General features: G+C 41.3%; 1 protein-coding gene across 8 annotated transcripts in view; it reads right to left on the bottom strand.

Annotated features, from left to right (window-relative positions):
* The window catches only part of sif (guanine nucleotide exchange factor still life), a 544,491-nt gene that overhangs the window by 267,755 nt on the left and 249,236 nt on the right, over positions 1 to 27,500 (bottom strand). The gene's annotated exons all lie outside the window — the stretch shown is intronic.

Here is a 27,500-nt window from a genome sequence, read left to right as displayed (position 1 = left end):
TACTTGCTTGATTCTGGCGAGTGCCCGTCGATATTATTTAGTTGTATAATACCTCTTCGTTCGCGGAAAGGTCAACGAACGTCTCGAAAGTCGTTACTTCGAAAGGACTCTCGTAAAAAGAGAGAGAGAGAGAGAGAGAGAGAGAGAGAGAGAGAGAGAGAGAGAGAGAGAGAGAGAGAGGCATACCGTGAAAATTTAAAGATAAAACACATACGCCAGATATATGTCTGATATATCAGGTGTGATAAAACGACCGAGGCTCTCGCTGAAACTATTCCACCTATCGACACACGCGATCTCCCCATCCCAAACCCGAAGCTCAGCACCAAAGCGTTCGCGTAGGCACATGACCTGACAAAAATAACTCAATATAGAACTAAAAAAACAGGAGCCAAAACGAACGCCAAAACATACCTCAGTGAAAGAGAATTATGGCTGAAAAAATCTGCGTCCTCTCGGAGGTCATTAGTGCATTGACTATGTTCTCTGTTATGACTTCCGGAAGTTTAAGAATCACCTATTGGTCAGGGTGATTTGTCAAATTTTCTCTCTTTGTCCTCACACAATCTTCACCGAAAAAAAAACTCACAATGAAGGCAAATAAGAAACTGAACTTAGAACAGTCGTCAGCACAGGATTCGGACAACAGAAACTTGAAGTTCGGTATACAATAATTTTATAAGAACTACATTTAACTGCGCATCTACAACATGGCATACAACGATTAAGAAAGCAAAGACAACCTACAAACAATATAAAAAGAAGTTTTAGAAAACATATCGGGTTGCACCAAAACAAAATTTATAACAGGCTGCACCACGATGACACCAGTAAAACACAACGTACATTCAGAAAACAAAAAAGAAAATCGTCTCCCTAAAAGCCGCTTATGAGAATGATAGGCTCACCGTTCTGCACAATAGTGCTTGAACCCATCCACTCCTCACATCACATCGTACAAATACAGCCCTCCACACGCAACAGAAAAACAACCACAGAGTATTCTGCTCAAATGTTTACAAAAAACCTTCACTAACACCCCCAAAACACGTCAACACAAAAGCACATAAACACACACACACAGCTAACAAAGTAAACTATCCTCAACAACTGCCCAGGATGCAACACTTCACCCCATACTATTCAACACATAATGGAAGACTGCATTTTACACAATCACGCACGCAAACAACACAACATACACTATAAAGGATTTGTGGGAAAACTCATTTCCGGCCATGGCATACCTTGGAGAGACGGGACTGCTCGGACAGACAGTCTAGGGAACGACAACAACAACAACAACAACCATCCTCAACCGACCACCAATTTCTACACTCCAAGGTCCGGAAAAATCTCTCCCAAGAGAAAGAAGAGAAATACTAGTGTACCTTCGCTCTGATCACCACCTAGCACTGAAGCAGTATCAACATATGTAGCAAGGTCACGCCTTGAAGAATTCGTTTTCTATAGAATACATGTACCATAAATAATTTCTGTATTAATAATTGTCACCCGTTGGAACTAGTAATTATGGAAATATATCTTGATTAATACTTTTATGTTCCACATATCAATATGTAAATATCTATAAATGTTAGTAGTAATATTCTACACATAGAATCAGCCTGGCAACAGACACCAGCTGTATAGGATGAGGATGCCACCATAAGTAAGAAAACACAGAAAACTAACTACTACACTGTCCTTCACTCATATAACCCAAACCACAACATTGATTATCTTCAATGAGTGACTTGTGAGAGGAATGTGTGGAGCTGGTCTCCCGGGGAGCCGGGGATCTCTGGAAGAGAAAGAGCCGAGCCGACATTTGATTGATATGATAGCAATTCCAAACTTGACGAAGTAAAAGTGTGGCTTACATGCCAAAAGGAGAAGAAAGGCGACGAACATGAATGTGATTCAAACGGAATACTTCAAACTATCGTACATCATTCAAAGTTGCCCTGAAATAGAACTTAATGCAATTTTTATCGCTTATGCAAATTAATTTTGCAAAATACTAATACGAACGTCCGAAACACGGCAGAAGTGATAAGGCCACGAAACTGATCTGTTCCTAATCATGGCACAAACTGTGTTAGGACTCCAGCAAAGTACCGAACCCGTTACCATGGTAACAGGTGGTTTAAGTGGAAAATCCATTTGCAAAGGATGCGACAGCTTTAAGCGCTGGTAGGCTGACAGTCGCAAGTGGAAGGTACCTACAGAAAGTAATTCTACCAAAAGCTAAGAGAAATGCCAAGAACGAGAGGAACACAAAGGAACCCATCTGAGTCCATTGGCAGGACAGATACACACACGTACACACACACACACACACACACACACACACACACACACACACACACACACACACACACAGAACAAAGGATATAATGGGTCCCATTTAGGTTTGTGTTGTACTTCAGATATTTTACTTTAACGCCCGACGATTTTATTCAGCTGAGGAGGGAGGCCCCGTGTATGAAGGTACAGTAAAACATAAGAAAAGAGGAAAAATAATTTTTTTTGCTGACAATGAATAGAGTTTGCGGGGCCATCGGCTACAAGGATCATTTCACTGTTCCTGACTACTTGTACATCTTTCTCTGCGGCCATGTTATTTTATTCTGCCTAGAAAGAACTTCCACAGCAAAAGGATCCAAGAATCTTACTTGCGACTCCTAAACAACGTAAGGCAAAGAATCAAAAACCAATATTGATGTATGGGATGATTAAACTCGTCTACAGCCGCACACACGCACGTGCACTCAACAACCTCCTGAGTACACCAAAGCCCCCACACATACTCCACCTGCCATAATTGAAAGAAAGTAGAGAGAGGAGATTTTATTGTCGTTTTGAAGTCATTAAAGGGAATGGAAAAACTGACGGAGATCGGTTGATTTCGGACGGAAAAGCGTCAAGGGATCATGGGAACAATTTGTAGAAGACCATATGTTTGAAGTGTGTCAAAAATTCATTGAAAAAGATCGCATATCTGAAGAATATTGAAAAACATATAAATACATCAAGTCCTGGAATAGATGAGATGGTATAATTAAAAGGTAAAACCATAAACTAATTCCAAATTTGATATGATAGATGGATAAAAGGTAAAGGACTTCACTAGTGTTTCTCCTTTTCAATATAATAAATTTATGTAGGTACAATCAAACGCACGCACACACGCACACACACACACACACACACACACACACACACACACACACACACACACACACACACACACACACACGCTCTTGCTTCTGGCAGACCGTCGATGATGACGACGACAGTGACGGCGACGACGACGACGACAACGTCGACGACTCTTCTGATCACTAAAGATTTTAAAGATGAGAGCTAAGGTCGTTGTCTTCGGCACCAACTGTATGTGGCTATGGAAGCCCATACGACAGCCACCCTGCTACATGTAGGACAAGTAAGGGATGAGTCAGGAGAGCCTGCGATGGAGGTACTGTCTGACTTGTCTCGAAAGCCGGACTTCGCGTTGGTCTTTCTCTAACGTGCTGAACCTTTGAGTACATGAACCGATAAAAGCCTCCGTGGGCTATGGTCGCCTCTAGAATGTTTGGAGGTATTTAGTACTTTCTGATGAGGAATTTTAGTCAATGTATTTTTTTTTTTACCCTACAAACATTCTGAGGGTCAGCTGGGAGTTGCACGTGCATGCTTCGAAGTGGTAGAGGATTGTCAAACATGAGAACATGCGCTCTTCAATGTAGTTGCCTTCTGACCAACATAGCTACGATCCCGGAGGTGCTACAGCATCCCAGTACACCACTCTATCACTGTGCGGTACCTTGTCTTTCCAGATGTCAAGTATTCTTCGGAAGTAGCTAATGTGGCGTGATTTCAGGACCATCAACCGACGACTGTAAGTTATCTGGATCTTGAGTTCGAAGAATATACGTGCATGCTGCTTTATAGACAGAACTCAGTCAACATTTTCAGATTCCTCTTTTCGAAGAACGTACCTAAACATTTCAAATACAAACGCTCCGAGGCTGATTATGGATGTAAGTCTATAGATGTTTGAATTGCAGAAACTACCCCGGGTATGAGAGAGAAGTAAATAATGTCTATTTGTTTCCTCTCTAGGCTATATATTAGGTTGGTGCCTTGTTGTGGATCGTGAGTTTATTTACTTACTTATTTATTTATGCATCTATTTATTTATTTACCTATTCATTCTTTTTTATGCATTGTTTAGTGAAACCTAGGGATCAGTGGAGATCTTTCCTGTTGTTGTCCAAATGTCTGCGTAGATCGCTGTCACCTCACACTGGAGCTCAATGAAGAAAACCACTCGAAGTTTTGAAAATGCTTGAAGCTGACCGAGATGAATTAAACCACTGTCATTTATATCCTAATTGTGTACAACGCCACTTAGGTCTAGCTGGTTTTTGATAAGAATCTAGTTGCAACAACCATTAAGAAGAGGTTAAGGGTCACAGATGGACTCTGTAGAGACAAAGTATCAATAAAAGTCGTTAGGACTACGCTTCTATATTCTTCGTCTCATAGCCAATTTACAGAGACTGAGGCCTGGCTGACTCTGCTGGGTGAAGTTACGCTGTTCTCCACTACAACTGCTACTTAGTCAGCCTGCCAATCCCAGGCTTTACACGGTGGCCTGACTAGTGACGTCATCGCAACCTAGCAGACGGCCAAAGCGCTCGTCAGCATAAACAATCATACTCCTAATCACACATCGTAGCACCTACACACAAAACAGGCATATATGATAGAATGATATGCATCATTACACAATACATAATTCGCAATAATTATGTAATTATATGTAATACAATAAACACTACACAACACAATATAACACATACACGATAAATATATACAGGACAATAAGGCACAGAAGACACGATACACAATACAAACTACATCCTTAATCGGGTACAGGGTTTTACTTCAGTTCACGTAATCATACATAGGTTTGCATGTCGAAGCCTGGAAGGCAGAAAAGTGGTAGAGTGATGAGAAAAAAAAAAAAAAAAAAAAAAAAAAAAAAAAAAAAAAAAAATGTTTTTAATCTCTGAAGCTTCATCTTTGCCAGGAAGCAACATTTTGGAATAAAAAAAAATACAATTTTTTTCTGTGTTTACCTCACCACACTACCACTCACAGGCTCGTATGCCATCGTGAAAGCACTTACATGGAGGAATTTGCTTGGTGCCACTTGTTCTTAGAGTATACATCACAGAAATTCCCTTTTAGCTGCATCAAAAAGTTTCAGGTTCATAAAGACAATGAATAAACTGTGGATCGTTTTTCTCCATCACTTGCCTTCCCACGAATATCATGTCCGCACCTCTGTCCTTCGAAAATCCATATTAGGACTAGGAAAGCCTGTGCTCTGGTTTACTCTTGTGAGAACGACTCAGCCAAGAACTTTACTGCCGACGGCAAGGAAGCTAATCCCTCTTTCTGTTGCTTGGAAAGAGCTTGTCGTCTTTCTTCCTACAGACTCTATGTCACCGTGTCTCCATTCTTACTGTACACTTTCAATTTCACAATCCCTCTAGCTGTTACTGGCTAAGGCGTCACCTTTGTAAAGACTGTCACTATGTCATAAGAGCAGAAGAACATAAGAATGGAGGACACTGGAAGAGACCATAAGGCCTACATTAGGCAGATCCATGTCCCTTATCTCCTGTCATCCTTATTCATAAGGTTATCTCATTTTCTCTTGAAACAACCAATCGTTTCAACGTTCACTAGAAGGTTACTAAAATTAGATTTGTCATTGTCTTTCCATTTTTACTATAGAAGCAGAGGATTGAAACATCTGTCCCTCTTTAGTATTTTGAATTGGGTCCCACCTGAACATCGTATTCCAATTGTGCACGGAATGATGACAAATGGTTGATAACCGTTTGACTTTTAAGATAAAAAGTTCATATCGGAACTAGAATATTATTTGCTTTCTCTGATGCAGAAATACAACACATAAAAGATCTATGGACGTCTGGTAATTATACCAAAAATCTTTTTCACGTTCCACTATGGTTAAAGGTTTTGTTCGAATACTTTGTAGTCGTACTTAAGTATTATTTTCACCTAATTGTAGAACTTTAAACTTATGTGGGTTGAATTTGATTACCCATGTTTCAGATCGTTGTTTAAGTTTGTCTGAATTTTCTTAAATACCTGATTGATTTTGACTCAAATGATCATTTGCTGTTCCGTATAGCCTGGCAGCATCAGCACACACACACACACACACTCATGTGTATATATATATATATATATATATATATATATATATATATATATATATATATATGCGTGTGTGTGTGTACACCTTCTACTCTCCTTACAAGATTTTCTCTGGTACTTTGCATCTTTCATTTTTGTCTTTTTCTATGGGTTTGGGTATGTTTAGTGTGTCTTCACTTATTCCTTGGCTGTGTGTCTTGAAATTCCCCATACATATACATATGCATATAAACATACATATGCATACACCTATACATACACCAAAAGGTATGTTTCCCCTTATAAAATGGTTCAATGAAGTCAAACCAGACACCCATATTATATCCATCCATACCCATCCAAAAAACCTATCCGATGTCCCTCCCTTCTTGTCTCCCCATGGATGAAAGGTCATACCTGTCTCCCGCCACAGTGCTCGAGTCAGACGCAATGCAGCGAGGCACATTGTTCATGTGCTTGTGTGCGTGTATGTACGCTTACGTAAGGTTGACAGCGAACAAACTAAAGGGGAACAAAATCAATATGATTCTAAAAGAGGAAATTAATACAAAAAGCCTGTTGTATCAGTTTTAACCTCAGAGATCACATATAGCACCACTGATCCAGAAACTGAATTAAGGTATTTCCATGGTGTGGCAGTACCCCGCGCTCATTTGAAACGAAAGCGTGTCAATAGGACGTGGGAAGTAGAACGTAAAAAAGAAAGAAAAAAAAAACAAAAAAAAACACGTCTTTCCAGAGTAAAACAAAAACGCAGCGGTAATAGCCGATGCACGATATTGTCCACAAGAACAGAAGCGCTGGTAAACTGGAGCCCATGGCCGAGAAGAACTTTTAATGGAAGAGAGGAGAAGGCGGGTGAGGAGGGCGGGCTGGGATGAGCAGGCCAGCAATTCCCGGAAGGAAATGAAGGTGAGGAAGGACGAAGAAAGGTGAGAGTGAAGGACGGCCTCGGGGCGACTGTGTGGCAAAAGGAGGTTGGAGGGTGAGGTGGGGGAAGGGAACTGGGGGCGAGGACGAGGAGGAAGACAGGGCAGAGGCAGGGACGGGAAGGGGAAGAGGGGACTGGGACAGGGATAGATGAAGACAGGCGCTGGGGCATGAAATGGGACTTGGTTAGGAATGTTGACGGGGGCAGGGAAAGGGACGAAGACGAAGAGAAGGATAACAATGGTGACAAAGACGAAGTCTAGGACGAAGACGAGGCTGGAACGAGTGGTGACAATGGGAGATAAAAGGGTCATGGAAAATAAGAAGATAAGGAGGAGGAGGTAGGAGTAAAAGAAGGTCCAGAGGTACACTGACGACGCCTCAAATGGCGTGAGTGTCTGACAACAGAGATCAGGAGGAGAAAGTGCTGTCCAAATGTGATCCCGCGGAAACAAAAGACTAACAAGGCAGCTGGAAAAGCGAAACAAAACACAAGACTGCAGCGTGGGAAAATGACAGACTGGGCAAAGATTAATTATGATGGAAATGGATGGAAGTAGAGTTGAGAGGGTTGAGTGTGTGAGGGAACAGAAGAGGAAGGAGAGATCACATACGAAAATTGAGGGTAAGGAGGGCAAGGGGTCAGAGAAGGACAAGAAGAAGGAGGAGGAGGAGGAGGAGGAGGAGGAGGAGGAGGAGGAGGAGGAGGAGGAGGAGGAGGAGGAAGAAGAGGAGGAGGAGGAGGAGGAGGAGGAAGAAGAGGAGGAGGAGGAGGAAAAGGAGGAGGAGGAGGAAGAGGAGAAGGAGGAGGAAGAGGAGGACGTGGACGAGTACGAGACACAAGCTTGGAGAAGGCCACAGCCTCAGCTTGCTTGCACGACTACACCTTTAGTGACGCCAACTAGCAATGTTGCTGCTCCTCTTGCTCCCTCCTACTCCTCCAGTCCTTACTCTTTCTCCTCCTCCTCCTCTTCTTTCTCACTCTCTCTCTCCTCCTCCTCCTCCTCCTCTTTCTCACTCTCTCTCTCTCCTCCTCCTCCTCCTCTCTATCTTACTTCTCCTAATTCTCTCCATTGTGCTCCCATCACTCCAGCTGTCTTTCTAAACACCTCCCTTTTCACAGCGCATTTTCTTGTTGGCCTCGCCCCCGCCGCAGTCCAATAACAGTTCTCTTCCTGGCGGAACACTTTTTCAAACACGGGAACAATAGTCATGGTCCTTTCAGGGCACTTCTCGACTCTACCCTGGTCCTCGGCTGTACCCTCCCCTTCCTCCGCATCCATATCCCATCTTTCATCTTCCCCTTCACTGATACACTCTTCCCCCCTTCCGCTACACTGCCCACCCTTCCATCAAAACCTTAATTCCCCCCCTACCACTTGCCACTCCCTCCCACCATACTCTTCATATTTCTGTTACAATTTCCAACCTTCTTGCCAAACTCCCTCTACGCTTCCGGCACACTCTCCTTCTCTTCAACCTTGTGTGAACCTTTCCTCTCGCACGTCATCTAGCCAGGCAAGCTGCTGCTGCCGAGAGAGGAGGAAAAATCCAACCAGATACCCAAGGTCCGTGTGTGTATGCACTGCGCCACATGTGAATAGTCATCGGTCCTCAACCTCTGGTCCATAATAGACCAACTAGTGGGCCTACAGTGTCCCAAATGTTACAAACCGAAAAATATTGAGTAAGCGGATTGTTACAATTCAATTCAATGTCGAAGTGGTCTTCTCCAGGAGGTTAAAGAACAGCAACGCATAGGTATGGGTTATACGTGAGGAAACAGGATAAATTGTGATAAATTAACCAGAGTTCCCCGCACTATCTTTGCAAAATTAAGTACAACACATATACTGTACGCTTAAGCTTATATGATAGTCCCTAAATAATCTTGTAATAATATTCTGAAAATTACTCTTGAAAGGGACGCGGAAGGAAGCTCAGTATTATGCTTGTTAAGAGTATTCCAGTCGTCACATAGAGCAATAGTTCTCAACCTGTGGGTCATGATGGACCACCTAGTGGGCCACAAAGCGTACTAAGTGGGGTCATAAACTGGAATCGATGAGTAATGGTAGTGATGCTTAGCGATATAATAATTGAAGTGGTTTCCCGGAGGGTAAAGAACAGCACTCCATAAGCATGGTGGATCCACGTGAAAACAGGCTGAGCAAGCCTAACTTTGAGTGAAAAGGGATGTTTGCTAATAAGCAAGGGGATCTCCACCACCGCGCAGGGGGATATTTATCGACGCGAAAGGGGTATTTTAGCAACGTGCAAGTCAATTTGATGTCCCTGGAGCAGCAGCTTAAATATCCATCCTCCCTGATTCTTTCCGTAAGGAACCCCCTCCCCCTCTCGTGATGCCACAAACCATCAGCTCATCGACCCCCTTTGTCGTTCTCAATTTTTCTGGCGAGTACTTTTTCACGGGACAAAAACCAATCTGAACAGACTGGCCCCCACTCTCTTCCCCCTTCAGTGCCGTGGCACCAGCCCCTTTCAATACTGTGGCTCACTATTTAGATTGTTTTTAATACTTCATTGGCAATAACCAGCAAAATAACCAGCTTCTATTCTCTCAGGGGACTATCACACCGAAGTGATGGAGTCGCAGAGGCGGTTTAGGAGAGATTGAAGAAGAGTACCCGAAGGGAGGGTCAGTAGAAGTTAAAAATAACAAAAATTATTCTCTGACGGGAGTCTCATTATTCGTAATTTGCTATGTCACAAGCTACGTATTTCTATTCAGCTATGGTCCTGAAGGGGGTCCCGGTCCAACCCGAACCCCTTCAGACCAGGGCCCACCTCTTTATTTGAACAAAACTGCCTCGGAGTCTCAGCAATAAAATCCGCTGGGTGAGCCAAGCTTTACTCTGAGAGCTCAGAACTCTCCTCACGCCCCCGTCCCTCTTACCTCCCCCACGTTTCCTCGAACTAACAAGAGCAGAACTATGCTGCCTAATTTGATCTAGAACTCGAAACATTTTCTTAAAGATGTAACCTTGATGCCTCGCGTTCCCAACAAGGTCTCCCTTTCCCTTCCCTCCGACGTCGCTCAGGGGGCCTTCTCTCCCTCCCCCCCACCTTCTCTCTCCCCCGCTTTCTCCTCCCTGGTTGCTGCTGCATTTCGTGAACGAATTTCTCCCACCCACCCCCCTTTTTTTGGCTTCCTCCACAAGTGACACCTCATACATTTTCACGTCCACGCCACTCCAATTTTACTCAACAGCATTATTTATGTCCTCTTGCATATCACACTTCCTGTTTTCATAAAACGCGACACTTTTTTGTTTTTGTTTTGTATCAAACGCAATTTGTATTCACCGACGACTCGGTCCTAGTTCTACTCAGTTGACCCACGCCAGGCAAACTTGTTTTTATCGCGAAAGGTCCTGTCTTCAGCTGAATAAAACCCTCTGACATTGAGCAAGACTTACGGCCGTACTTTCAAAACATTTCGCCTGCCCTGGCAAACGCTTTCTACCAATAGAATATAGAAAATTATCTGAATTGCTAATCAAGTTTATCTGGCTTACTAGCCTATCTACAAAACCTACGGGTAGTTCTCATATGTACAGCCGATAAAGTCAGTATAGTTCTGCTTTATAATGGTAGCAAACGTTCGACAGAACTGGCGAAAGGGGTTTCAGACATACGGACCAAAATCTGAAAAGCGAGTCACTGAAGGGAATGGGTCAGGAGAATATTGATCTCTATGGCCTACCGCTGGGGGGAAAGGGGAGGGGAGGGGAGGGGAGGGGGGAAGAGGGTGAGGGGTGGGGGGTGGAATCAAACTCTTGTAAACGGTGGCCTACCAGTTAGCCGGCCAGCCAACTCTTCGCCCAAGTGAAGGTTCGGTTTGTCATTGGCCTCAATTGTCGAAGTCCACTTCGGTGACAGTTTCAAGAACGAGCACTTAGTTCCTAACCTTGTTCTCCCACTCGTTCTTCCGTTCTCGCCTGAACGTACTCATCCTTTGTCGCCTCGTTTTCTTGCTCATCTTTCCAGTCTAAGTAATTTGTGATTGTTGTTGTTGTCGTTCCCTAGACTGTCTGCACGAACAGTCCAGTCTCCTTGAGGAAAGCCAGGGCTGGAAATGGGGTTTTCCCACAAATCCCTAACAGATTATTTCCTTTGTTGCTAGCGTGCGTGACTATGTACAATGCAGACTCCTATAATGTGCTGTATAGTACGGGGTGAAGTGTTACATCCCGGACAGTTATCTGTGATGCAGTCACCTCTGTGCTGTTGTTGCATTTGGAGGTAGCTTGACTCTGGGACGAGGCCTACTCCGTCTGGTGTATTCATTCTGCCTCACCTCAAACGATTTCCTTCACCGAGGAGGACATCATCATGGAGACACTGGGGTCTCATCAGACAGTGGTGAGAATCCTACGCTAGGAGCTTCTGAGTGGCTGCGGCCGAAGTCGTCACTTATGCCCTATTACAAGCCTTAGAGACTATTGTTGCGGCTAGGAGCTCCACTTTTTTTTTGCACTCCGCTCCCCATCATCACGTCCTCAGTGAACACCGCCAACGATCCTCCCTCCTCATCTCACCCACCCTCCTCTCCTCCCACCTGGTGTCGAGCCCTGGGTAGAGAGTCTTGGGCCCTTGACGCCCCGTTCATTATTCCTCCACGTGACGTAAATGATGACTTCCAAGAGTTTGTGGGCTTCCTCGAGGTGCCACTTGGTGTCACTCTGCTCTGCTCCCCTCCTCCTCCTCTTCCTCCTCCTCCTCCTCCTCTTGTCCCCGCTGCGCCTTCTACTTACTCTGTCACTCCGTCAGTCCTTTTTTCAATTTCAGTATGCCAAGAGAGAGAAAGAGAGAGAGAGAGAGTGGGGAAGGAGAGAGAGGGAGAGTGAGGGAGGAGGAGAGGGAGAGAGAGAAAGAGGGAGAGGGAGCAAAAGATATATATATATATATATATATATATATATATATATATATATATATATATAGAGAGAGAGAGAGAGAGAGAGAGAGAGAGATATATATAGAGAGAGAGAGAGAGATGGGGGGGAGAGAGGGACAGGGGGAATGAGAGAAAGGGAGAGTGAGAAGGAGAGAGAGTGAGAAGGAGAGGGAGAGAGAGAAAGAGAGGGATAGCGAGCGAGAGAGAGAGAGGGAGAGAGAGAGAGAGAGAGAGAGAGAGAGAGAGAGAGAGAGAGAGAGAGAGAGAGAGAGAGAGAGAGAGAGAGAGAGAGAGCGAGAGAGAGAGAGAGAGAGACAGGGGGAATGAGAGAGAGGGAGAGGGAGAGAGAAAGGGGGAGGGAGAGAGAGAGAGAGAGAGAGAGAGAGGAAATGTTTCACCGTCTAAATGGACCGACACCCTTTACATACTTCGTTCTGCCAAGAGACAGACTTGTCAGCTCTTTTCAAGCCGAATAAAACCTCGTGGGGTCAGCCAGAAGGAAATCACGAAAGTGGGGGCACTCTGCTGTAAGGGGTTAATGAACGAAACTTTAACTGATTTTAAGACTCATTTAATATTTTTGCTATAATAATGTTCTTTACAGGTCGCCAGGTGATTTTATTTATCTTCAGGAACGAGATTCCACTAGAATATATATATATATATATATGTATATATATATTTATATATATATATATATATATATATATATATATACATATATACATATATATATATATATATATATATATATATATATGTACATATATATATATATACACATATATGTATATATGCACGTTGAATTGAATACGACAGCATTATGATAATTTTCAACATCTTGATATTTTCTACTAGAGGGAGAGCTAATACAAGATCTCCATAGTTATCCATTTAATAATTCGAGCTTTCGTCTTCAAAGAGACCTCATCAGGATTGACAAATTTTCTGTAATGATATATATATATATATATTGGTGCAAGTCTGGTAAATAACAAAAAATGAAATAAACAAAATATACAAGTGGAAAATTGTCACAAAATAAAATGTTCAACACAAGTGTTATCGCTTACGTCTAATGGAAAAGTGCAAATGGTAAGGGAAAAGAAGAGTTTATATGCACCACCAGTTCTCCATGTTCGTATCTTGGAGCCGAGTTGAGCGTCTAGGCGGACTGGCGGTCGCAGTGGGGAACGACCGCCAGGCCTCCACTGCGACCGCCAGGCCGCCTATGCGATTAACTCGGCTCCAAGATAGAAATATGGAAAACTATTGGTGCATTCAAACTCTTCCCCTACCGTTTGTACTTTTCCCTTAGACGTAAGTGATAACACTTGTATTGAACATTTCATTTTGTGACTATTTTCCATTTGTATATTTATCTTAATTTTTGTTATTTACCATAACTGTACCAACATCTATATCTATTACAGAAATTTTGCCAATCCTGATGATGTCTCTTTGAAGACGAAAGCTCAAAATATTAAATGGAGAACTATGAAGATCTTGTATTAGCTCACCCTTCAGCAGGGAAAACCCTGATAAGAAATATAGAAAATATCAAGTAGTTGAACAATTGTCAGAATGCTGTCGTATTCAATTAAATATGCCTCAAAGAGAACCTACTTCCTTCCTTTAATATATATATATATATATATATATATATATATATATATATATATATATATACATATATATATATACAGTATATATATATATATATATACATATATATACATATGTACATACATATGTATACATACACACACACACACACACACACACATACACACACACACACACACACACACATATATATATATATATATATATATATATATATATATATATATACACATACACGAATAAATCACAAAAACACGTGATTCACAAAATGTGTATTAAAACCACTTGTAAAAGAAAATGAAAGGTGACCGAACGTTTTCGTTTAAGACATATATATATATATATATATATATATATATATATATATATATATATATATATATATATATATATAAATAGATCAATAAAGAAAAAAAATGTCTGTAGATAACTCTCTGGAGACCAAGTTGGTCGCAACGTTAGAGTAAGTCAATTCCTAGACCATCTTTGTTTTACTCCCACCACCCGATCTCTCATATAAATATATATATATATATATATATATACAAATATATATATACATATATATATGCTTACACACACACACACACACACACACACATATATATATATATATATATATGTTTATATATGTATATACATATATATATATATATATATATATATATATATATATATGTATGTATATAGGTATATATATATATATATGTATATATGGTGATCCCTTTTGACTTCCGCTATCTCTCCATTCTTGTATTAGCCTCAAATCTCTACTCCACCTCTATGCTTCCATCTGTTCGGCGCGATGATGAGGGAAGAATGGTTTGGTAAATTATCGCCGACGGAATAAAGTAGAGTTCAAGAAACGATATCGTGGTAACATGGTTTAAAGTCGTACTCTTAAACCTTTCGCCAGCCCTGCCAAACGCCTTCTACCACCATAAAATAAAAAGTTATCTGGGGAACAGCTGATAATAAATTTCAATTTCCTTCGTAAACGAACGCTCTCTTTATGACACTTTTACCTTTATTTTCAGTAGGTCAGCATTTATTTTTTTTTATAAAGAACATGGGAAAACAAACTGCAAATTTTTGGAGGGCAGTTCATCATCAATTTCGTTCATAAATGAATGTTGTCTTGACAGTGTACTGATAATGTCCTGACGATTAGCATATTTTTCATAAAGAACATGAAAAAACAAACTGCAATTTTTAGAGGTCAGTTCATCATCAATTTCGTTCAGAAATGAATGCTGTCCTAACAATGTTTACAGCTTTGTGGTAGCAAGTAACTGTTACATGCTACTATTGGCTATAATATTTTTGTCTGCTTTCACTATTTTTGACTGAATGGTATTCTTTTTTAGTACAATTTTCTTTTTCCTCGTGTAAGATTTTTCACATTGTACATCTTTCTCTTGAGATACCTGTTTCTTCCAATTACACTTTGAATAAAAAAAACACACACACAAACAATGATAGACTCAACGTTTAAAACAAAACACAAAGCATTTGATACGGAGGGTGTGTAGGTCATGTTTCCCAGATTACCTGAAGTGATATATTTTTTTCCTAGTGTTAGAGAAGCCCAAGTTTCACTAATTTGTGTTTTTTAATTAATCTACGGTAGTTGTACACCGTGTGTGTGAGAAATTAAAAAATTAGCCTTATTTTTCAAGTTTATGGCGCCTCTCTTCCTGCTGGGGATTAATTTTTTTTTATCAGTGTAATAGATACATAAATAACCACTAAAGTCTTTTAAATTCTTATTTATTTATTTATTCATTTATTATTTATTTATTCACCAATTTATCTATTAATTTATTTATCTATTTGTTTATTCAATTTATTTCTTTTGCTTCAAATGTCAAATTCTCAAACGAAAGAAATGAATCAGTGATTCCAAAAACCACCAAAGCAAAATTCCTTTCGGGAGGAGGTATCGTTCTGAACATAGAGGCTCGTGACGTCATGTTGACTCATAAGCAAACGTTTTCCCGTATTTGTACAATGTCATCTTTATATCAATTCTAAAGGTAATGGAAGCCCCAGACAGAAACCCATTTTCATCTAGAAGAAGTCCAACGCTTTTGTGCTTTAATTTCTAGAATTTAACTTCAGAAAAGAAGCTTCAAACGACTTGATACTCTGATCCTCGTGGTGCTAGACACTCAAGTGATGGAGCTCCTCTGCTCTTACTGAATTCTCAAAGACCTAACGACTAAAGCTCCATTCCTTGATGTAGCACGTGTGTGTGTGTGTGTGTGTGTGTGTGTGTGTGTGTGTGTGTGTGTGTGCGTGTGTGTGTACACGCGCGTGTGAAAGGAGGAAAGGAAATCCGCCTACAACCCACAGGCGTTGTGTCCATGTTTAAGACTTTGGTGGTTGAACAATTACATAGCAGCTTTGCATGACCCAACAATCACCAAAGCTCATAGGCCAAAGATGACGGTTTAGTATGCAGCTAAGCGCCTCCATGTGTGGGATCCTTATCTTATTCTTCTTCTTAAATGCAACGTCCATCTTCTCTAAAGAGAGCCCCATCTACAGGTCGTGTATTTCCCTAAGCTCAGCTTTGAAGTCAGCCTACATTTGGCTTTGAGGATGTCCAACACACTTTCCAGAAGACCTGGAGTGGGGGTCTGGAAGCTCAATCCATAAAATATTTTCATCTCAGGTACCAGAACTGTATAATTCATCCGCGTGGCACCCGTCCCCACTTGATCGTAAAGGGGTTGTAACTATCTACATAAGAGTTCTTCTGCCCGTTTCCTCACGTAGCCCCCGTGGTTATGTATTGCTGTTGTTTAGACTCCTGGAGAGGACCACTTCTTCAACACAGAATTAAATCGCCTTACATCCATTAACTACCACTAGTTTTTGGTCTGTGGTCCAGTAGGGGAGCATCTGTGGTCTGATAGATAGTCCATAGACCACAAGTTGTGGACTATAAGTCCCCTTCCGTGCCCGACGACACTTTTCCTTTCCCCGACTTTCACCAAACCATTTCATTCATCTCCGTGACTAGACCCTTTCACCGACAACGAAGGTATTTTGGAGTATTGGTAGCGATGATTTTCGTGACTTGGACTCGCTTTCATAAAATTCATTAGGACTTAAGATGTGCAATAAAGTATAAAATTTCCATCTCATTTTCAATTACTTTCCATTACGTGAGCCAGGTCAATTTTTTTTAATCTCGTGTCTTTAGTGAATATACATAATGGAACATCTAGAGAATCTAAATCCAATCCAAATATCCAAAAATCCAAAGAATCCAAAGACGTTGCGTCAACAATAACCAGTGCTTCTATCCTTGGGAATAATATTGCACCAAAGAGGTGCAATCATAGAGGAGGCAAGGAGAGATTCTAAGGCCGGTAACAGAACGGAGAGATCAACATAAGGTAAAACTGTTTTTTCTTAGACCAATCATAAAAAAAAACGAGAATTGCTGTGTGACTACTGTCCATAGGTATGTCTCAAAATTCTATAAAAATATGGATTGCATAAAACATATAATTAATACCTCATGTAGGGAGAGAGAGAACGGGAGAAAAGTTAAAGTGAACAACAACATAGAGGTGTCTACTAAGTGCACGGGCAGAAACACACTCACGCGTGAACCTGCTGAGGTGGAGGAGGACCCCACACACTCAGAAGGTTCCGAGTAACTGACGTGTTTTGAACTAATGAGAAAAGGAAGAGATGAAGTGAGCTTAACTCGTTCCTGTAAAGCTTGTCCAAATATACACGCACATGGGCTACAAGCGCGCGCACACACAAACACACACACACACACACACACACACATACACACATACACACACAAGACCATGGTGATTCACACACATACACATAACGGCGAATATGGAAAGGGAAGTGAGAATAAAGAAAAAATGTGAGGATAATCCTAGTACCCGAAGAAAACATGTGAAAAAATAAATGCAAATATCAACACGCAAGTACTTACACATTCTACGGTCCCATACACGCGCGTATGATAAAGGCAGAGGCAAACCTACAGGAGAGTGACGTCACTCTGATCACGCAGAGGGTTCAAACCAAACAATAGTCAAATCTTCAACTACCGAAAAACAGACAGAATGCTATTACACACGGAATCCAATGTCTTTTTGAACATGTCGACATGCGTGGCACACAATTATGTAGCATCTCGCTAAACAGAGCCCAGAGGATCCATGACACTGCATGGATGATCGTCCTCCAACACTTGGACACGTCAGACAGATTCCAGAACACTACTCTAATAGGATGCATTACAGTACCCTTCCCAACGACACCTATACGAACAAACGTACGAACAAACGCATACAAGAGCTCTGGCTCACGCGGAGGCAAACATGATCCTTGTCTGCCCTCCATCACCTATACAGCAACGAGAGGCCCGGATAAACAGGGCAGAGAGGGTACGCTTATTTTGACTTCGTGGTGATCATCACAAAACACGCTGGGCATAACTAACACATATCAGATAACACAACCGACCACACATGTCCACTCTGCCAGGATGGTTCCTACATGCATTCAGAAAATGTCTTTACAGGCTGTGCAGGACTGGGAGAACGTACAGACACGAAGGCAACATGTCAAGGCTGGAGGATCACTTGCTGAAGTCCTTGAGGACGTTTGGATTCCTCCACTGCTCCCGAGGTTCATCTCAAAGGATTACAAAGGATTACAAAGGCGGAGCATGCCGACAGCAGACCTTTTGGTCCATATCTAGGTCGGATGCGAAAAAATCATAATAATAATAAATAAATAAGTAAAAACTATAATAATGTAAATATCAAATAAAATACATAAATAAATGCATAGGTATAGTTAAATAATAAACAAACAGGTAAATAGTAAATGATAGTAAATTGACATATTAACTAATAATAAATGAGAATCAAAGATCATCATAAACAAGAACAAACATTCCCCTTTCTTTTTTCTACTCTGCTTACTCTTCTTCTTTATTTTTTTTACTCCAGTTATTTTTTGTTCACCTCTCTCTCCTTATGTCTTCCTGAATGACCTTTATGTTACTCTTCATCGCCCTTCTTCCACTTTAGCCTCATCTGCCTCCAGTTCTTGCAACCTTACCCTTTCACATTTTTACACTCGTTTTCACAACGAAGGCCCAGATAATGATGATGAGGATGATGAGGATGATGTTGTTGTTGTCGTTGTTGTTGTTGTTGTTGATGATGATAATGATGATGTTGTTGATGATGATGATTATGAGCATCATCATCATCATCATCACCCTTATCGATATCATCAACAACAATTATTCCTCTTTCTTATTTCTGTTACTCTGAACGTCTTTTTCAATCCTTCACAAACCCTTTTACTCCATTTATCATTCATGTTTTTTCCACCTTGTTCCATTTCTCTCATCATGTCTGACCAAATACCCTTTAAATCATTATTCCTATCCCCTCCTCCACTTCTTACAACCATCCCCTTCCACATCCCTCCACTCCTCATTTGTTACGTCTTTGTTTTATTGTCTCTATTTCATCTCTCTTCCTCCCCACATTCATTCTCCTCCACCCTCTCTTCTCTTCCCTTCCTTCCTGGTTACTCCTTTCTCTCTTTTGAGCTGCCCTAGGCTCTTCCGTTCGCTTCCATATCCCAGTCCCGCAGTTGCCTGTCCCTTCTGTCTGTCTTTTGAAGCCCCCCTTCTCCCCCTTCCACCCGACCCCTCCTCTTTGTTGTTGTTGTTCCGACCCACCTCGTTACATCACCCTTGTTTCTCTTCTGTCGTTTCTCTTTGTTTGGATGCAACTCGGTGTACCCTGTCTATTATCACCTTCCCCGTTTTCTTTGCGATAGAGGTCGTCCCATCTTCCCCTTCTCCCACGCCCTCCTCCTCCCTCCTATTCAGTTCGTGTTATCTATGTAATCTCGCTTATCTTCAGTACTGACCTCCTTTTCACCCTCGTTCGCCTCTTATGTCTTCATATCTTCTTTTCTTCTGTTCTCTTGACATTCCTTTTCTCTATTTTTTTTTTCTCTCTCTCGGCGACTGCGATGCTCATACTCATCTTATCCCGAGCACGCTCTCACAATCCACCCACCCCCTCCCCACCCTCCCTTCTCAAGACAAGCTAGCCTCTTTTTCGAATCCTTCATTGATTTGAGGCTCTAGCTTGGCACCCACTCCGCTGCAGTCATTGACGCATTTCTACCCCTCCTCCTTCCCGTCCTTCCTTTTTCCTCTTCCGCTTTCCCCCCTTCTTCTCCTCTTGTTCTTCCTCCATTTCATCTTTGAATAATGTCTCTCTCCAGCTCCATTTCACTCTCTCTCTCTCTTGCAGATCTTTGGTTCCTGGGCTCTCTCCTAGTTGCCTTTTTCTTAAGAACCGAACCCTTTTTTTGACTTACTGGTGGGTCCTGGCGTTCCTCTATGCATTTCCAAGTTCACCTCAACTTCTGCGGCACTGGATCCTCTTCCTATATCTAACTTTTAAATGAAATTGATCCTTTAGGAACAACAGCAGTGACCATACGTTTATAGATTCCATGATTATCGCCAGACTGTTTTATTCGGCTTGGCGGGTCCAATCCCCGTTTTCTGTAGTCGTTTAAGGTTTCAAATACCCTAAAACTGGAGGAGGAAATTTGAAAACCTTTTCCAGAACCATTTGGCAGCAGAGGAGGAAATGCAGAATTTCTTAGCATCGTGTCCGGAGCAAGAATTTGGCTACTGCAGAAGGTTCCATGCATCAGTGTCGAGTACAGCATAAAATAGAAGTCAAGTCTGAGAGTTTTTGTGTCGCATCGGCAATTTATCATTGGCCGGAGGGGTTCCGGATGGCTTGGAGGGAACGCGCTTGATTCAAACCCAGGAGTCTAAAGTTCAAATCCCACGAAGATGTACAGAAATGGGTGCTGCCGAGGGTGAGGTTTAGTGTGCACGTATATTGCACATTGTTGGGATCGCCTGATGACTCAGACACACACACACACACACACACACACACACACACACACACACACAAAGAGGTAGCCAAGCACATTTCTACCACACCATGCTTGAACAGGAGGACACACCAAAGCCTCAGACCCTTCCCTATGGTTTCCCATCGAGGTGGAAGCTCTTAAGAGTAAAGTGAGACAGCCTACAACAAACCAATTAGTAAATGGGGACATGTACTACAAAGGAGCCGGAGGCGGCCACTGAGAACAGTGGAATGGGCTACTGCTGACCTTCGGTAAATAAGGAGGGTTGCGCAACCCTCACACACACACACACACGCACACGCACACACACACACACACACACGCACATACAAACAAAGGAAGTCCAGCACCTTTCTACTATACTAAACTAAAGCACTCTGTGGACTATGCCTGGCCAGGAGGACACAGCAAAGGCCCAGACCCTTCTCTATGGTTTCCCATCGAGGTGGAAGCTCTTAAAATTAATGTGTGACAGTCTACAACAAACCAGCTGGTTAATGGGGACATGTACTACAAAGGAGGCGGCCACTGGCAACAGTGGAACGAACTACTGCTGATCTTCGGTAAATAAGGATGGATGGCGCAGCCCATAAAACTCAAAGGGACGTCGTAATGGGTTCAAAGGATACGGTCATGCTTTTGGATATAGGTGATGGAGGTCGTGCCAGACGAGAGCGAGAGCAAGATATATATATATATATATATATATATATATATATATATATATATATATATATATATATATATATATAGAGAGAGAGAGAGAGAGAGAGAGAGAGAGAGAGAGAGAGAGAGAGAGAGACAGACAGACAGAGAGCGAGAGATAGAAAAAAGAGATAGAATGATAGTGAGAGATAAAAATAGGGAATGAATTAGGTAGATTCATTAAAGGTTATAGCAATAATATAGTGAAAGGCACCTTAACATGAAAGTTGGCTTCCTACAAGAAGGAAACATTGGTAACGAGACAACGAGAAGAGTGCAGCGGAAAGAAAAAGAGACCGAAGGAATATATGTCCTATGGCCCAAACAAATGGTCTTGGCTTAGTTCTTGAGGTCCTGCGCGTTTCCAGATTCCTTGGCTCTCCTGCGCGTAAACCGTTCTCTTCAGCCTCGAAAGCTCCTCTTCCTTCCACCACTTCCTGTACTCTTTTCATGGAACCAAGGTACTCTTCCCCTTTCAAGGTCGTCTTCCTTCCACCTCTACTTCGGTTATACTTTCCTGCCACAAAACACCGCGGTCTTCGATCCATCTTTCTGACATTCTCTCCTTAGCACTCCGGTACACTCGGGGATGAAGGCATCTCTCTACGGGTCCTTCTTCGAGGCTCGTCTTTCACTTTTCCCTCGGGAGCCACCTTTCCGGCCTCGCTTCCTTTCGAGTTCCATACAACTCCCTATCAGCCAGGTCTTCCATCTCCACCTTCACGGAAAACCGCACCACTTCTCCTGTAGCAAGGTCACGCCTTAAAGAATCAGTTTTCTGTAATGTGCGTGCACCATCATTAAAATTTCCTGTATTAAATAATTATCACCCGCTCGAACTAGTAGTTATGTAAATATATCTCTATTAACAGTGTTGTGTCTCTCATAGCAATATATAGATATGTATGAGTGTATGTACCAATATTCTGTACAGTAACATTTGTAGTTTGTGAACTTATTTCCTATGTGGTGGTAACAAACCACTACACTCCCTCCCTCCTCCTGAATGTTAAGCTTTCCTGTTTCGGAGCTCACATCCACTTCCCCTGAGGGGATACCTTTCCAATACACAAAAGGCTGTCTCCATTACATTTCTCCTCAAGATTTCCATTCTCTCCTCCAACTCTTAATTGTCCGGGAACCTCACACCCACTGCCCATGGAGGTTTCTGTGTAAATGTTGCCTAACGATTCTCTTCCACATCTCTTTGCGCAATATTGCGAGCTGGACTGCATTCCTCCGCCAAAACATGCCAAAAAACGACGTCCACCTCATCATACTGCTTCCGGTGTTATTACCTCGTTCGGAGTCCGAACGCGAGGCTTTTGTATTTTTTGTGTTCTGTAACCTCGTGACAGGGAATGTAAAGCCTTTTCGGGCTTTCTTGATTTATTGAAGCGAAGAGGTATTTACAGAGTGGGGATGTAATCTCCTATGGAGAGAGTCTCCAAATGCTCTCTTTAAGGAAGAGTCTCCCAGTGCTTCCTCTAAGAGACAGTCTCCCTGATGCATCACTAGCAGTTTTTAAATACACAGAAAACGGCTACATCAGCGTTTCTCTGTGAGGTTGCCTATACATACTTTCTACAATAATATTTGTGGGTTGTAGGGATTACATGTCTCGGTAGTATTAGTGATTGTGCCTTGACGTGGTATATGGAATATTAATTATGATTGTGTAGTTTGGTAAGTATAAAGAAATGATTAATGACCTACCTGGCGAGAGACTTGTGGTATTAACTGGAAGGGTCGCGTGATAATGACACCATGCTTACTCAAGTTGTTTGTGATTTTGGAATGTGTAGTGTCAGCAAGACTGGAGGTATTGCATAGGGCCAGTGCCAGTCGACACCCTCTTGGATATACGTGGATCACGTGTCAGGCATGTGACATGTATATATGGCTATAGGGTTAGTATACGGATACAATTCTTTGTCGATACTACCCAACAACAGCAATGACAACAACAATATCAATATTATGAAGAAAATTCTGGATTAAGTGACATGGTACTTTAAGGGAAGATGAGCAACAGTCCCTATAAAATGGTCCCCAATGAATTTTTGTGAGCTATAGGATCAAGATCAAGATCAAAGTAATCGATATTATAAAAACAAAGTTTTTGCACACACCCCTTGTTCACGATACTATTATCAGTATGGTGTGTCAGATATATCCATTGCCCATCTCTCTTGAAGTTAGCTCATTGGTTTTAGAGTCGCCCACAAAACATATTTCTCAAAAGAACGGTACTCTGATATGCATCAGCCATGAATGGGGTTATTTTTACATTCTTTTTTTCTCCTCAGGGATACACATTTTATTATCGATATTTCTACACATTTTTTAATTGATTATCCCAACCACCACCCCCGAGAGAGAAAACACAAAACGAAAATAGGTCGGCGCTGGATGCGGATTGGAATCAAAGACTAAAACATAGGTATTTTTAATGCCAACCTTAGCAATTTACAGCCCCTAGACTTATTTCATTTATTTGCTTTATTATTTACATATCTATCTATTCATTTATTGATCTATTTATTTATTAATTAATTTATCTATTTATTTATCTATTTATTCTTTTAACAGTAGGAGTATGCTGTCCGAATTTGTGACGGAGCATTTATGAAAAAAGGTCGACATTAAAAGTGAGTTCGGATCATTAAATACAAGCGAAAGGCTTCTCTCCTTCTCTCAAACCTACGGAGACCCCGCACCCACAGCCGATCACCTTATTCAGAAGAGAATCAACGTAACACGTTTGTCATCTCTGTCCCGTAAGCTACACAGCAACGACAATAATTACAACTATGCAATAAGCATAACCAGAAGAATAAGACTACAAAAATGCACAGTAACCCCGACACATACTGTAGAGGAGGAAGAATATGAAAAAAAAGGAAAATGTATAAAAAAGAAGAAATAGTAAACAAACAACATATAAAAACAAATAAGGGGCAATGAAACACAATGAATATATACGACAAAAGGAAAACAAATGATGCATGGCATCACGGCAGAGGATACAACACGCGACGACGATTACCTTCATAATGCATCACGGCTGAACAGAAGAAGTAACTTCAGATTTGAGAGTTTCAACGTTATTTGCATTACACGTTTCAAGTGGCTGATAATTCCAGGCACTAACTGTTCTCGGACACAACACCTCCAAAGGTGAAATGTGTAATATCTCACTGGCAGCAGCGAAATCGAATGCCGTGTCAATAAAAAACATCTGGTTAACTAGGAAGGCACGCACAAATTTAGAACTTTTATACAAAAAATGAGAATCATTAGATCAAATCTTATACAAGACACAATGAGTGTAACGCTGTTGAGACCATACATCACGTCCTCGCCTCAAAAAGAATATGCAGTACAAGGATCAATCAATCTTAGATGGCACGCAGCTAAAGAGGATTACATTCAAGAACAGAGGAGGGAGTATATAAAAAATATCGGAAACAATTGGCTGGGACGGGTGTGTTAGCAAAGACTTGAAGCACAAGACCACAATGGGCGTCAGCACTCAAAAACGGAAAAAATAAAATATTGGAAACAATTAGCTGAGACTGAGGTGTCAGCAAAAACTTGCTGCACAAGACCACGTTGGGAGCCAGTAACCCCCCCCCCCTAAAAAAAAAAAAAAAAACAATCATCAGGGACATGGGCATCAGCAAAAACTATTCCGAATTTCTGAGTGGAAGATTACACCTACAAGCGAAAGCGACTTTCGAATGTCGACCGAAACCAAGAATTTCCAACTCACCAAACACTTCCAGCGTGGAACCATTTGAGAAATATATATCTTGAACAGGCACACGGAAACAAAAGCAACTAATATTCATACCTTGTCTTCACTGCGTTCAACTCCATCTCTTATATCCGGCACCATCTAGATATTGCAAGCAAATATCTATTTGGAGCAGTGGATTTCAACTTGCATTCTTTCGTACCCCCCATACTTTCTGCATTGCTGTTCTCCAACCTCCTGAAAGTCCACTTTTCAACGCCGAATTATCGCTGAGCAACCCACTTGGGAGTTTCTGTGGCTCGTTTGGTGGTCTATCAAGGACCACAGGTTGAGAAACATACATTTAAAGTGACGGATGTGTTGACATGATTTGAAGTAAGGGATAACGAACAGAAGAATATCATCATCAGCATGGTTAAACACATTCCTCTGTTACAAAACGCAAATTCCTTGTGTTTGCGATATACACCAAGTAACCAAAACCATTTCTCTGAATGCTACAGAATACTTCAGTAACATAGATTTTACTATGGCTACTAACTTCACAAACTCGATAAGCAGAGGCCTCCAAAAAACGAAAAGTCCCAGACGAAAACACTACGGCGTTTTAGCAAAAGGCTATAATGGCTAACCCGGTCAAATGCCACAGAGAGGTCTAACCATTCCTGGATTACTCATCAAGCAAAGGAAGCACGTGCTTTGGACCCCAAGAGAAAAGGGTCGGTGAAAACGTTGCAGTTGAACCAAGAAGAAAGAAAGAAAGAAAGAAAGAAAGAAAAAAAAGAGGGGGAGAGGATCCCCCACGATAAGAAATAATAATATTCTATTTTGAATGGCATGTTTAAGAAAATGGTGAAAAGTTATAAATTTTTTCTGTTTTTCAGAATTTACTCCCTTTCAATTTCCATTGGCATACTTTTGCGAATGGAAGTCTGTGGAAGTTTCAACAAATTTACTATTACATAAACTTTGCGTACAGGTGAAAGTTCCCCATAATATATCAAATTAAAAGAACTAAAAGAATGATACAATGTAAATTATTTTCTGTTAAAGATATGATCGTTAACAAAATCCACGCTGAACTTATCGTCAAACAAAATTTTCAGCCAAATAAAACCTCAGCAGCTTGACATTTCTATTAATTATTACTGAGAAGTATTAGTAGAGGATGCAATTTATATACAAAACGCTGACAAAACAACGTAGGGGAACTTGAATTTTCCTGTATATTTGTTGACCTGTTCTACAGATAATTTTCGTCTCTCTTCGCTATGAACTTGCTCCTCTTCTGGAGTAATTGCGGACGCTTAAACTTGACCCATGATACATGAGAACTATATATTCATTTGATTGTTTATTTACCTATTCAATTATTTATTTGCTTGTTGTTGTGCATTCAATATCCTTCTATATACAGTAGTTACATTGGTTGTAAATAAAACTGTATCTATGTAACAAGAAAAAAAAAAAAAAAAAAAAAAAAAAAAAAAAAAAAAGACTGGCATGGTTTTGATACATCGTGGTTTCGGTGCTCGCAATAGTACCATCACGGGCAAGGCTCGGCACGGGCTAGTAGTGCCATGCGGCACACCTCTCGTAAACGTGCGGTCACGCGAAACATGAATTGCTCCTCAAGGGACGTGCCATGAAACCGGAAGGTCTGGTGGCCTTGAAATGTCTGGCACTTGTTTCTGAAAAAAAAAAACGATTTTTTTTTTCTTTTTGTATTCACTTTAACCATTACTCAATAAGAGAGAGTTAAATCTTCCTGAAGACAAATGGTGGCTATTCATCAGGAGCAGGAACTCGGGGGAGCAAACGATTAATCGTCAGTTCAGGACGAATTCTTGGCATAGTACCTCTCAGGAGTCTGGACTCCAAGTCTCACTACTGTTCAGTTGTTGTAGACAACTTTAGAGTACTTTGTCAACCAAAGCCAGTAATTTTATCCTTGGGGACAATACCGAGATGGAATTACAGAGGTGGAAAGAAGAGACAAAGGACAGTAGAAGAACGGAGGCATAGTAGAATGTAAAAGTGACCCTTTCTTTCTATTTATTTACCCTTTTTTTGTTGGAGATTATTCTTTAATCACAAAAGATAGGTCAACTTTAGAGCAACCTGTTTACAATGTCTTCTTCCTTCTGTATCCTGGTATTTTGTATTTCATTCACGTCATGAGGCTAATGACTATCTTCTCACATTCAGAGAAGACATTCCAATGTCGAAAGAGCCTCGTTGCCTAGACATCACGGTCCTTGCAGTACAAATGTATAGTAGACAAGTATTGTACATCAGACTTTGACATCCTCCATT

The sequence above is a fragment of the Oratosquilla oratoria genome, chromosome 21 (genome assembly GCF_046742065.1).
Source record: "Oratosquilla oratoria isolate Oo_2021 chromosome 21, ASM4674206v1, whole genome shotgun sequence".
Classification (NCBI taxonomy): Eukaryota; Metazoa; Arthropoda; class Malacostraca; order Stomatopoda; family Squillidae; genus Oratosquilla; species Oratosquilla oratoria.
This window is presented reverse-complemented; position numbering and strand designations above follow the sequence as displayed.